The sequence below is a fragment of the Salmo salar genome, chromosome 05 (assembly GCF_965601325.2).
Source record: "Salmo salar chromosome 05, fSalSal1, whole genome shotgun sequence".
In the NCBI taxonomy this organism is placed as follows: Eukaryota; Metazoa; Chordata; class Actinopteri; order Salmoniformes; family Salmonidae; genus Salmo; species Salmo salar.
The window spans coordinates 63566141-63581017 of NC_138295.1; the positions used below are offsets into that span (position 1 = coordinate 63566141).

General features: G+C 44.2%; 1 long non-coding RNA gene across 1 annotated transcript; it reads left to right on the forward strand.

Moving 5' to 3' along the window:
• Positions 1-267: 267 nt before the first annotated feature.
• LOC123743247 (uncharacterized) lies at positions 268-4580 on the forward strand. Its single transcript, XR_006770054.2, has 2 exons — positions 268-407; positions 3673-4580. It is a non-coding gene; the product is annotated as an uncharacterized LOC123743247 (long non-coding RNA).
• The last annotated feature ends 10297 nt before the right edge of the window (positions 4581-14877 follow it).

Below are 14877 nucleotides of genomic sequence, written 5' to 3' on the forward strand. Positions count from 1 at the left end.
GGATCGATAAAGGTAGATATGTATAGGGGTAAGGTAACTAGGCATCAGGATATAGGATAAACAGAGTAATAGCCGTGTATATGATGATTGTATGTGAGCGGGTGTGTGTGTGTGTATAGAGTCAATATGAATATGTGAGCAAATTATGGAGTGGGTGTGTACTGTATGTGTGTTGGAGTGTAAGTGTGTAGGGCCCTGTGAGTGCATAGATAAGAGGGTCAACTCTGATAGTCCATGTAGTCATTTTGTTAGCTATTTAGTTCACTAACAGAAGGGAGAGGAGAGGAATGACAGATGAAGAGCGAGGAGAGTGAGTGTTGTTTGTGTACAACACTCACCTCTCAACATTTCTCAAGGACCTTTAAGGCTTTATAGAAGCAGAATGTAGGATGAGAGGGTTGAGCCAGGTGAGTGTTTTAAGAGTACACTCTTTGAAAAAAGGGTTATTCGGTTGTCCCCATAGGAGAACCCTTTTTGGTTCCAGGTAGAACACTTTTGGGGTCCGGGTAATTCATCTTAACAGAACATGCAACTCATGTGAAGCAGCCAATAAAATTTCATTTTCAAACATTTGCTAAAATGCGATTAATAGGAAAACACCATTCTAAACAGTGCAAATGATGCGTGTGGGTCCATATCAAATTAAAGTTTGTCGCCATATGCAGATTAGCAGATGTTAAAGCATGTGGAGCAAAATTCTTATGTTTTTAGAGCCATAAGTGCGGTAAGTGTCCAATAGTACAATACTGAAACAAATAAGAAGCAACAAAAAATGAAGAAAGCTGACCTGACTGGAAATATCAGAATGAGCAATGTCAGAGTCCACAATATAAAAAAGTGGTGTGTATAGACAGCATGGCAATATATACGTAGGAAAAGGTATGTACAGCAGTAGTTATACAGGATGAGCTATGTCAAGAATACAGTATGTGTACTACATACCGTTGAGGTCAGAAGTTCACATACACCTTAGTCAAATACATAAACTCAGTTTTTCACAATTCTTGACATTTAATCCTAGTAAAAACACTGTTTTAGGTCAGTTAGGATCACCACTTTATTTTAAGAAGGTGAAATGTCAGAATAATAGTGTAGAGAATTAATTATTTCAGCTTTTATTTCTTTCATCACATTCCCAGTGGGTCAGAACTTTACATACACTAAATTAGTATTTGGTAGCATTGCCTTTAAATTGTTTAACTTGGGTCAAATGTTTCTGGTAGCCTTCCACAAGCTTCCCACAATAAGTTGGGTGAATTTTGGCCCATTCCTACTGACAGAGCTGGTGTAACTGAGTCAGGTTTGTAGGCCTCCTTGCTCACACACACTTTTTCAGTTCTGCCCATACATTTTCTATAGGATTGAGGTCAGGGCTTTGTGATGGCCACTCCAATACCTTGACTTTGTTGTCCTTAAGCCATTTTGCCACAACTTTGGAAGTATGCTTGGGGTCATTGTCCATTTGGAAGACCCATTAACTTCCTGACTGATGTCTTGAGATGTTGCTTCAATATATCCACATAATTTTCCATCCTCATGAGGCCATCTATTTTATGAAGTGCACCAGTCCCTCCTGCAGCAAAGCACCCCCACAACATGATGCTGCCACCCCTGTGCTTCACGGTTGGGGTGGTGTTCTTCAGCTTGCAAGCCTCCCCCTTTTCCTCTAAAAATAATGATGGTCATTATGGCCAAACAGTTCTATTTATGTTTCAGCAGACCAAGAGGACATTTCTCCAAAAAGTACGATCTTTGTCCCCATGTGCAGTTGCAAACCGTAGTCTGGCTTTTTTTATGGCGGGTTTGGAGCAGTGGCTTCTTCCTTGCTGAGCGGCCTTTCAGGTTATGTCGATATAGAACTTGTTTTACTGTGGATATAGATACTTTTGTACCTGTTTCCTCCAGCATCTTCACAAGGTCCTTTGCTGTTGTTCTGGGATTGATTTGCACTTTTCGCACCAAAGTACATTCATCTCTAGGAGACAGAACGCGTCTCCTTCCTGAGCGATATGACGGCTGTGTGGTCCCATGGTGTTTATACTTGCGTACTATTGTTTGTACAGATGAACGTGGTACCTTCAGGCGTTTGTAAATTGCTCCCAAGGATGAACCAGACTTGTGAAGGTCTACAATTTTTCTTCTGAGGTCTTGGATTTCTTTTGATTTTCCCATGATGTCCAGCGAAGAGGCACTGAGTTTGAAGGTAGGCCTTGAAATACATCCACAGGTACACCTCCAATTGACTCAAATTATGTCAATTAACCTATCAGAAGCTTCTAAAGCCATGAAAGAATATTCTGGAATTTCCAAGCTGTTTAAAGGCACAGTCAACTTAGTGTATGTAAACTTCTGACCCACTGGAATTGTGATACAGTGAATTATAAGTGAAATCTGTCTGAAAACATTGTTGGAAAAATTACTTGTGTCATGCACAAAGTAGATGTCCTAACCGACTTGCCAAAACTATAGTTTGTTAACAATACATTTGTGGAGTGGTTGAAAACGAGTTTTAATGACACCAACCTAGGTGTATGTAAACTTCCGACTTCAACTGTATGTAAAGTGAGTATTCAATTAACTTAACTTCTCATGTGACAGATGAAAAGTTAGAAACGTAGAATGAGGGGGCATCTAAAGATGCAACAACTAGGAAGGCTTACTAATATGACTAGGATTGTGACTTTTGCTTCTGGACAACAAAAGAAAATTGAAAACCAATGGAACAGGAAAGAAATGTTGGTTTCAATGGCATATGAGGAAGTCTTTATAAAATAATTGTCACCATGTTTCTTTGGTCAGATTTTGCCTAGGCTACCTTGAAGCAAGGTAAGGCATACCTCATAATAGGAAGTAAAACGTTCAGATTTCAAACAATTAAGTATATGTGTTCAAAATGCATTCTGCCTCCAGCTCACATTGCAAAGTGGTAGGTAATGATGGGCTGCTAGCCTGCCTACCATTGCCTATGCACTTGACAGGGAAATAGACTCTGTATGCTGTGGGGCATGTTTGATAAATAAGATACACAAGGACTAATGAAAATACACACGGCCCAATTTAATTCCACACAATGTAGCAAATTAACCTATAGACCAATAAGCATGACGGTCAAATGTATTTCCATCTAATATTTCCATCAATGTATAAAAAGCATTATCTTGCAATGGGATTGTATTTTCTCCCTGTCAATTTGGCCAGCAAATCATTTTTTTTTTATCGGCCAAAAGCCGGCAATTATGGATACAGAAACGCTGGTGTGCGTGCGTGCGTGGATGAAGTAGACTAATGTAGTTCAGCCAAGATTCCCAGATCTGCTTATCTCCATCACTGTGGACTAGAGGAGAAGTTTCATATTGGAGCAAAAGGAATTAATCAGTGTGTGTGCCTGTCTGTTTCTGTGTTGTGATTGCTGTAGCGTATGTGTGTGATAGTGTGTTCTGTTATCAGTCCAGTGCTTCCACTCAGGCAGAGAGAATATTACACACAGGGAAATCTACCGGTCCCCTCTACAATGGGCTTTTATAAAGGTCCCGCTCACAGCGTATTTCACTGAGCCCAATACACCGGGAAAGAGGCATTTGGTAGAAGTCACATTAAGTCCTAGTGGAAACGTGTATGTATGTAACAAATGTTTATTTCTGTGTGTGTGTGTGTGTGTGTGTCTCTCTCCAGCTGTATGTGAAGTTGCGCTGTGATGACGGCCCCATTCTGGAGCAGATAGAGCAGCTCCTGGTGGAACTGGGGGATGAGACAGAGGGGGAGGAAGGGAAACAGACCCTGCCATGGATGAAGACTTTGAGCCCAGTAGTGACGATGAGGAGGAGGAAGCCATCGAACATTCTCTCTACAAGTGATCTAGTGGTAAAACAGTGGGTTAGTGCACGCTGAGAGACGTTTGTGGTGAATAAAGTAATGCTCCCTATATTTCCAATGCATTTTTCTGTGATAGGTGGGGAAATGCACGGGCAAAATAAAGTGTGTAAAAGACATTTAGACCGCATACCCCTGTCTACTTTTATAGTACACTATTAACTCGGACATTAAATAAAGCTAAAGTTTATAGAAATGTAGTTTATAAAGACCTCTTACCTATCTCTGTACACCTCACAAACTAGACCAGATGCAACACTTTGTTTGAAAGCAGCAGAGTTGCGACTGTTGATGGGCCCTTGAGAGAGGATGAATGGGCCCTTGAGTTTTCTCTGAGTTTTGCTCTCTCTCTCTAGATATTGTCTGTATTGTGTTCTCAGAAGTGCCTTTCTTCTGTTCAACCCTGAGTTTCCCAGAATCATATGACCTCTCTCTCTGTCATATTAGTGCTGAATTGTTTTCTGTATTAGAAAAGATTGGTTGACATGTCGACTCAAGCTTTGTTTCCATTGTCCTGGAATGAACCAGATAAAAAACAACTTCAATGCTGTTTATTTTCTGTATTTTTCTCCTCTCAATCTGATACTTTTTGAGATACATGTTTTAATAATGAGGTGAATGTTTGCTTCCCTTCATGACCCAGGCTCACTTTAGAAAGAGATTCCATTCTGAATGTGACCTGCTAAAATAAAGAACTAATACAGAACAGATACTGTAGTGTTGTGGAGTTCATGAGAGGAGTGCTTTATCTTTTGTGGTCTAGTACTGTCTTTTTGCTAGCTAGGGCCATCTACTTTAAGTGCTGCCTGTCTTCCCACTGGCCCACTTGGTGTGTGAACTGCTGACTGCTCATCATTTGCAGATAGTTGTTGACACATCAACCAGGATCAACGGGCAGGTCAATTTGTGTCTTGTTTTGGTAATCAGTAGCTGTATTGGAGTGGGAGTGGTTTCACCTCTCCTAGCCAATCATCAATTAGTACAGGGAGATATGCTCTCCACCTCTGCTAGGCAATTAGAAATTATTGTTAGTTCTTCAGTCTCCCCTGGCGTTTTGTGTAACTTATTTTTTTACTTATTGTGTACATAATGTTGCTGCTACCGTCTCTTATGACCGAAAATAACTTCTGGACATCAGAACTGTGATTACTCACCGCGGACTGGAAGAAACGTTTTCTTTTAACGAGTCAGATGAGAAGGATATCCTGCTTTCACTGGAACAGGCCCAGATCCACACCTTTTGCGTGAAGAAAAGACGCAGGAAAAGGGGCCGCAGATTGGGCAGCCTTCTCAGAATCCGTAGGCGAGCGAGTAAACTCCCACTGCCATCTGTTCTTCTTGCTAACGTGCAATCATTGGAAAATAAAATTGATGACCTACGATTAAGATTATCCTACTAACGGGACATCAAAAACTGTAACATCTTATGTTTCACCGAGAGGTGGCTGAATGAAGATACGGACAATATAGAGCTAGCGGGATTTTCCATGCACCGGCAGAACAGAGATGCTACCTCTGGTAAGACGAGGCATGGGGGTATGTGTCTATTTGTCAATAACAGCTGGTGCGTGATGTCTAATATTAAAGAAGTCTCGAGGTTTTGCTCGCCTGAGGTAGAGTACTTTATGATAAGCTACTGTAGACCACACTATCTACCAAGAGAGTTCTCATCTATATTATTTGTAGCCATCTATTTAGCACCGCAGAACGAAGCTGGCACTAAGACCGCTCTCAACCAACTCTATAAGGTCATAAGCAAAGAAGACAATGCTCACCCAGAAGCGGTGCTCCTAGTGGCCGGGTACTTTAATGCAGGCAAACTTAAATCAGTTTTACCAAATTTTTACCAGCATATCACATGTGCAACCAGAGATTAAAAAAATCCTACACCATCTTTACCCCACACACAGAGATGCATACCGAGCTCTCCCCCGCCCTCCATTTGGCAAATCTGACCATAATTCTATCCTCCCTTCCTGCTTACAAGCAAAAACTAAAGCAGGAAGTACCAGTGACTCGCTCAATATGGAAGCGATCAGATGACACGGATGCTACACTACAGGACTGTTTTGCTAGCACAGACTGGAATATGTTCCGGGATTCATCCAATGGCATTGAGGAGTACACCTCCTCAGTCATCGGCTCCATCAATAAGTTAATCGACGACGTCGTCCCCACAGTGACTGTACCAGAACCAGAAGCCATCAATTACAGGCAACATCTGCATCGAGCTAAAGGCTAGAGCTGCCGCTTTCAAGGAGCGAGAGACTAATCCTGACACTTATAAGAAATCCCGCTATGTCCTCAGATGAACCATCAAACAAGCAAAGCGTCAGTACAGGATTAAGATTGAATCCTACTACACCGGCTCTGACGCTCGTCGGATGTGGCAGGGCTTGAAAACTATTACGGACTACAAAGGGACACCCAGACACGAGCTGCCCAGTGACGCGAGCCTACCAGACGAGCTAAACACCTTTTTATGCTTGCTTCGAGGCAAGCAACACTGAAGCATGCACGAGAGCACCAGCTGTTCTGGATGACTGTGTGATAACGCTCTCAGTAGCCGATGTGAACAAAACCTTTAAAAGGTCAACATTCACAAAGCCGCTGGGCCAGATGGATTACCAGGACATGTACTCAAAGCATGTGCTGACCAACTGTCAAGTGTCTTCACTGACATTTTCAACCTCTCACTGACCGAGTCTGTAATACCTACATGTTTTAAGCAGACCACCGTAGTCCCTGTGCCCCAGGAAGCGAAGGTAACCTGTCTAAGTGGCACTCACGTCGATAGCCATGAAGTGCTTTGAAAGGCTGGTCATGGCTCACATCAACAGCATCCTCCCGGACACCCTAGACCCACTCCAATTCGCATACCGCCCCAGCAGATCCACAGATGACGCAATCTCAATCGCGCTTCACACTGCCCTTTCTTACCTGGACAAAAGGAACACTTATGTGAGAATGCTGTTCATTGACTACAGCTCAGCGTTCAACACCATAGTGCCCACGAAGCTCATCCCTAAGCTAAGGACTCTGGGACTTAACACCTCCCTCTGCAACTAGATCCTGGACTTCCTGACGGGCCGTCCCAGGTGGTAAGAGTAGGCAACAACACGTCTGCCACGCTGATCCTCAACACTGGGCCCCTCAGGGTGTGTACTTAGTCCTCTCCTGTATTCCCTGTTCACCCACGACTGCGTGGCCAAACATGACTCCAACACCATCATTAAGTTTGCTGACGACACAACAGTGGTAGGTCTGATCACCGACAATGATGAGATGGCTTATAGGGAGGAGGTCAGAGAACTGGCAGTGTGGTGCCAGGACAACAACATCTCCCTCAATGTGAGCAAGACAAAGTAGCTGATCATGGACTACAGGAAAAAGTGGAACGAACAGGCCCCCATTTACATTGATGGGGCTGTAGTGGAGCGGGTTGAGAGTTTCAAGTTCCTTGGTGTCCACATCACCAACGAACTATCATGGTCCAAACATACCAAGACAGTCGTGAAGAGGGTACGACAAAACCTATTCCCCCTCAGGAGACTGAAAAGATTTGACATGGGTCCCCAGATCCTCAAAAGTTTTTACAGCTGCACCATCGAGAGCATCCTGACTGGTTGCATCACCGCCTGGTATGGCAACTGCTCGGCATCTGACTGCAAGGCGCTACAGAGGGTAGTGCGAACGGACCAGTACATCACTGGGGCCAAGCTCCCTGCCATCCAGGTCTTAAACAATAGCCGGTGTCAGAGGAAAGCCCATAAAATTGTCAGAGACTCCAGTCACCCAAGTTATAGACTGTTTTCTCTGCTACCGCATGGCAAGTGGTACCGGAGCACCAAGTCTAGGACCAAAAGGCTCCTCAACAGTTTCTACCCCCAAGCCATAAGACTACTGAACAATTAATAACATCGCCACCGGACAATTTACATTGACCCCCCCCCCCCCCCCTCCATTTTGTACACTGCTGATACTCGCTGTTTATTATCTATGCATAGTCACTTCACCCCCATCTACATGTACAAATTACCTCAACTAATCTGTACCCCTGCACACTGACTCGGTACCGGTGCCGCCTGTATATAGCCTCGTTATTGTTATTCTTATTGTGTTACTTTTTATTATTACTTTTTATTTTAGTCTACTTGGTAAATATTTTCTTAACTCTTCTTGAACTGCACTGTTCGATAAGGGCTTGTAAGTATGCATTTTACGGTAAAGTCTATACTTGTTGTATTCGGTGCATGTAACAAATAAAGTTTGTTGCGGTCGTCGTGGTAGTGGCACAGGTCTACTCGTTTCTTCTAAGTGGAGATTTTCTCTCACCTGTCCATCTCATCGTTTGAATTCCATCCTGTCACTGTCACTTGTCCACTCAAGCTTAACATTGTCATTTATCGCCCATCAGGTGCCCTTGGAGAGTTTCTCAATGAGCTTGACACCTTGACAAGGTCATTTCCTGATGATGGCTCTCCGCTCTTCGTACTTGGCGACTTCAGCCTCCCGACGTCAGCCTTCGATTCATTTCTTTCTAACTTTTTCTTACCTCTCCTTGCCTCTTTTGACCTCACCCAATCCCCTCCAACTCACAACCCCCCTCCAGGTTGCAGTGATCACTACTTTGTTTCCTTTTTTGTCTCCCTCTCCTCCAACCTTAACCTCTCTACCCCTACCCAGATGGTCATACGCCGTCGCAATCTTCACACTCTCTCCCACTACTCTCTCCTCTTCTATCCTATCATCTCTCCCTTCTGCTGAATCCTGCTGTCTCATGAATCTGCCTCTTCGACCCTACTCTCCTCCCTTTCCGCATCCTGTGACCTGCACTGTCCCCTTTCCTCCCGGCCGGGTCGGCCCTCCCCTCCTGCTCTGTGTCTGAGTGACTCACTCTATCTTCTCTTCCTCTGTATCCACTGCTAAAGCTGCATTCTACCACTCTAACCCTAGGAAACTCTTTTCCACCTTCTCCTCCCTCCTTAATGCTCCACCCCCTCCCTCCTCCCTCTCTGCAAACGACTTTGTCAACCACTTTGAACAAAAGTTTGACATCCGCTACTCATTCACTCAGCCTATTGAGTCCACTGGTCTCACTCTCACAGAACTACCCTATGCCTTGACCTCTTTCTCCCCTCTCTCCAGATGACATCCTGTGACTAGTGAGGTCTGTCTGCCCAACAATCTGCCGGCTTGACCCCATTCCCTCCTTCCTTCTCCAGACCAACTCTGGAGACCTTCTCCCATTCCTGACTTCCCTCATCCTTGATCCTAACCAGTCAGGCTTCAAGATGGGTCACTCAACCGAGACTGCTCTTTTGTGCCACGGAGGCTCGCCGCACTGCCAAAGCTGACTCTCTCTCCTCTGTTCTCATCCTCCTAGATCTATCCAATGCCTTCGATACCATGAACCATCAGATCCTCCTCTCCACCCTCTCAGGGCTGGGTGTCTCAGGCGCTGCACTCTTGGATTGCATCCTACCTGGCAGGCAGCTTCTACCAGGTAATGTGGAGAGGATATGTGTCTGCACCACATACTTTCACTACTGGTATCCCCCAGGGCTCGGATCTAGGCCCTCTTCTCTCTATACACCAAGTCACTCGGCTCCGTCATATCGTCATGTCTCTCCTATCATTGCTAAGCGGATTACACTCAACTACTTTTCTCCTTTCCCCCTTCTGACACCCAGGTGGCGACATGCATCTCTGCGTGCCTGGCAGATATTCGTAACTTGGATGTTGGCCCACCACCTCAAGCTCAATCGTGACAAGACGGAACTGCTTTTCCTCCCGGGGAAGGCCTGCCCGCTCAAAGATCTCTCCATCACCGTTGACAACTCGTGTCGCCCTCCCAGTGCAAAGAACCTAGGTGTTACCCTGGACAACACCCTGTCTTTCTCTGCAAACATCAAAGCAGTGACATGCTCCTGCAGGTTCATGCTCTACAACATCCGAGTATGACCCTACCTCACACAGGAAGAGGCGCATGTCCTAATCCAGGCACTTGTACTCTCCCGTCTGGACTACTGCAACTTGCTGTTGGCTGGGGTCCCTGATTGTGCCCTCAAACCCCTGCAACTTATCCAGAACTCTGCAGCCTGCCTAGTTTTCAACCTTACTAAGTTCTCATGTCACACCGCTCTTCCGCACACTCCACTGGCTTCCAGTCGAAGCTCGCATCCACTACAACACCATGGCACTTACCTACAGAACAGCAAGAGGAACTGCACCTCCCTACCTCCAAGCTATGCTCAAACCCTTCACCCCAACCCGAGCACTCCGTTATGCCACCTCTGGTCTCTTGGCCCTCCACCCCTACAGGAGGGAAGTTCCCGCTCAGCCCAGTCCAAGCTCTTCTCTGTCCTGACACCCCAATGGTGGAACCAGCTTCCCCCTGAAGCTAGGACAGCAGAGTCCCTGCCCATCTTCCAAAAACATCTGAAACCCTAGCGTTAAACAGTATCTTAATAATCCTCCTCCTCACCTAATAAAAAACCCTATTACGCATTCTTGCGTTTGTCTCACGATCCTTCAAACCGACGTGACAGCAGTATGGAGGACCAGGGATGTTCTCTTGATAAGTGCTCTGAAGGAGCTCCAGAGTTCCTCTGTGGAGATGGGAGAATATTCCAGAAGGACAACCATCTCTGCAGCACTCCACCAATCAAGCCTTCATGGTAGAGTGGCCAGACGTAAACCAGTCCTCAGTAAAAGGCACATTACAGCTTGCTTGGAGTTTGCCAAAAGACAATCTCTGAATGTCCTTGACTGGCCCAACTTTTTCAAAGTGGTTGAACCCGATCGAACATCTCTGAAAATAGCTGTGCAGCGACGCTCCCCATCCAACCTGACAGAGCTTGAGAGGATCTGCAGAGAAGAATGGGAGAAACCCCCCAAATACATGTGCCAAGCTTGTAGAGTCATACCCAAGAAGACTTGAGGCTGTAATCGCTGCCAAAGGTGCTTCAACAAAGTACTGAGTAAAGAGTCTGAATACTTATGTAAATGTCATATTTCAGCTTTTTATTTTGAATAACTTTGCTAAAATATCTAAAAACCTGTTTTTACTTTGTCATTATGGGGTATTGTGTGTAGATTGAGAGAAAAAAATATATTTAATCAGTTTTAGAATAAGGCTGTAAGGTAACACAATGTGGAAAAAGTCAAGGGGTCTGAATACCTTCCAAATGCACTATATACTGAACACGAACAGTCAAGCATTAAAGCAACAGGAATAAAGCAGAAAGAGGAGATACAGTATCTAGGCTGTTGAACCATTTGCTTATTCTAGTCCACTCACACCACTCTAACCTACTTTACACTTCACACACTATGAAACACCTCCTGGATCTGAGACAGATAAACAGACAATGTTAAATCAAATACACAAACACACACACACTGACCTAGGTGCCTCTCCACGCCTGTTAGCTAACGCAACACAGCACAGCACCTCGTCTCTTTGAAGAATTCCCACACCGTTAAACAGGAATGTTATCTCTCCCGGTGGGAGAGATTGTTGCTTTGGGAACGCTAGGGTTTAGATGAGGAGAGCTGATTTTACATGTGTGTGCATGGGGGATACGTGTGTGTGCACGGGGGGGTGTGCATCTGTATGGGTGTCTGCAGAGTACAGGTATACACTGAGTGTACAAAGCATTCGGAACATCTTCCTAATATTGAGCTGCACCCCCTTTTGCCCCCAGAACAGCCTTCATTTGTCAGGTCATGGACTCTACAAGGTGTCAAACTTTCCACAGGGATGCTGGCCCATGTTGAATCCAATGCTTCCCACAGTTATGATAAATTGACTGGATGTCCTTTGGGTGGTGGACCATTCTTGATACACACAGGAAACTGTTGAGGGTGAAAAACCCACAGGATTGCACTTCTTGACACACTCAAACCTCTGCGCTTGGCACCTACTACTATAATATCCCATTCAAAGGCACTTCAATATTTTGTCTTGCTCATTCATGCTCTGAATGGCTACACAATACAATTGTCTTAAGGCTTAAAAATTATTCTTTAACCTCTCTCCTCTCCATCTACACTGATTGAAGTGGATTTAACATGTGACATCAATAAGGGATCATAGCTTTCACCTGGGTTCACCTGGTCAGTCTATGTCATGGAAAGAGCAGGTGTTCCTAATGTTTTGTACACTTAGTGTATATGTGTGTGTGGTGTAGTTGTGAGTGTGTTTTATTAATCAGAACATTAGGCTTGTGGGAGAGAGATAATCCTGGATTAACAGATTAGAACACTTGCGTTGTCATAACAACACATTGATTGGAACTGAACATTGATCATTGTGTGTGTGTGTGTAGTTAATTAGTGAGTTAATCAGGCCATCTTGCAGGGGATTAATGAATAAATCATCAAATCAGAATCCTACTAAATGAACACATCAGACCTGTGTCGGTGTGTATAACCTCCCTCTCCCACACACTCTCCCTTTCTCTCATTCTCTCTCTGTGTTTGTGTGTGTGTATGTGAGAGCGAGATAGAGAGACAGAGAGAGAGAGAGAGAGATAGTTGTGTATCTAAGATAATATCCTTCCTGATGAGTATGATACATAATGCCCCCAAAGGGATAATACTTCCTAAAGACAGTAACATCCTGGTGTTTAGAGTGATGGATCCTCTGTAAGGTTAATGGATTAATGGATACACACATCCTGAGTTATCACATATTGTACACTGATGGTTTCCTGAATAGCTGAGATTTCAATGTGTGGTCACAGTCGGTCAGCACACGCGTGTGTTAAGGCGAAGTTTACACAGGCAGCCCAATTCTGATATTTTTTTTCCAATAATTGATCTTTTGACTAATCACATCAGAACTTTTCACATCAGATCTTTTTCAGAGCTGACCTGATTGGTCAAAGGTCCAATTAGTGTAAAAATATCAGAATTGGGCTGCCTGTAAAACCAGCCTTACACACTCACACTGTGTAACAGCTGAGAGTATGGATTTAAAGTGGCCATAAAGAAACATTCTAATATACTGGCCCTTTTTATAGGACCTGTAGAGGGGGTGTGTTTTTATCATTGTGTTGGGGCGGTGTGTTCTGAAAGCCTCTGAAGCCTCCATCTGTCTGTTAAAACATCAGTGAAAAGTTAATTAAAATGAAGTATTCAGTTTTCCCTCTCTATTCTCAACAGTACAACAGTCAATAGAAAGGAGGGAAACTCAGTCTCTAATTAGCAGAAACTCACTAACTCTTATAATTCACTTTCACAAAATGGAACACCATTCATTAATGATCTCACTATGCTGTCAATAACTCTACTTCTAACACCGCCTGCTCTGCGGTCTCTCGCTCTCGCTCTCGCTCTCGCTCTCGCTCTCGCTCTGTAGTTACAAACAGTGGTGTGTGTGAGACTGTGTCACCTCCCTTGTTTTCCGTATCATTAGGCCACAGAAAAAGCCTATTCCTGGTCGTAAATCACCACACACACACAGGGTTTTGATTTTAGTGATAATGATTTAATCAGTCACTGACAGACAACATGATTTTTTTTATTTAACCAGGCAAATCAGTTAAGAACAAATTCTTATTTACAATGACGGCCTAGGAACAGTGGGTTAACTGCCTTGTTCAGGGGCAGAACAACAGATTTTTTTACCTTGTCAGCTCGGGGATTCGATCCACCAACCTTTCGGTTACTGGCCCAACACTCTAACCTAGGCTACCTGCAGCCCCATCATAATGCTGTGACATCATGATTAATAATGGCCCTTTTCCCCTAATCCTGAGGTGTGTGGTTTGTGTGTGTGTGTGTGTGTGTGTGTGTGTGTGTGTGTTTGTTGTTACAGAGTCATGCTGGTGAGGTTCTTTCTCTCTTAGCAGTACACCGCCTACATCACTCCATCACATGCTATTGCTCACCCTCAGAGAAGTTCGACTGAACATTAACTCCAGTGAGTTTTGAGTTCAGCATCGCTGCTTCGCTTCAATAATAACCATTGTGTGTTTTGTGGTGTGTGTGTGTTTGTGTGGTGGTTCAGTCAGAATGGGTGTGTGTCTGATAGATGATAGGGGAGAATTGATGGCTGACTGGTGTAGCTTGATTTTGAAACATCCACTAATTATCAGTGCCTTCAATTTGAGTGTCTGTGTTTAAGATGAGAGGTTTGATGCTGTAACAGCTGCTAATTATTGCTGCTCTGGATTTCACTCAATCTGTTTGATCTGCTGTCCTGTGGAGACGGATCGAGAGCGTGGGTGCACTGGCACGCACACACACACACAAACACACAATTAGGGGTCATAGGGAGGAGAGAGAAGGCTTGAGCTCCAATTATTGAGTCTTTAGTAGTATGCTTGGTTCCCCATCCTTACACACGTATGAGTGTATACAGTAAAAGTTAATTTGTGGAATTTCTTTCCTTCTTAATGCGTTTGAGCCAATCAGTTGTGTTGTGACAAGGTAGGGGTGGTATACAGAAGACAGCCCTATTTGGTAAAACACCAACTCCATATTATGGCAAGAACAGCTCATATAAGCAAAGAGAAACGACAGTTCATCATTACTTTAAGACCTTCATGTCAATGTTCATGTCAGTCAATACGGAACATTTTTCTTCAAGTACACTGGCAAAAACCATCAAGCGATGAAACTGGCTCTCATGAGAACCACCAATGGAAAGAAAGACCGAGAGTTAACTCTGCTGCAGAGGATAAGTTCATTAGAGTTAACTGCTCCTCAGATTGCAGCCCAAATAAATGCTTCACAGAGTTCAAGTCACAGACACATCTCAACATCAACTGTTCAGAGGAGACTGCCTGAATCAGGCCTTTATGGTTGAATTGCTGCAAAGAAACCACTACTAAAGGACACCAATAAGAAAAATAGACTTGCTTGTGCCAAGAAACACGAGCAATGGACATTAGACTGGTGGAAATCTGTTCTTTGGTCTGATGAGTCCAAATTTGAGATTTTTGGTTCCAACCACCGTGTCATTGTAAGACGCAGATCCCCGCTTGTGTGGTTCCC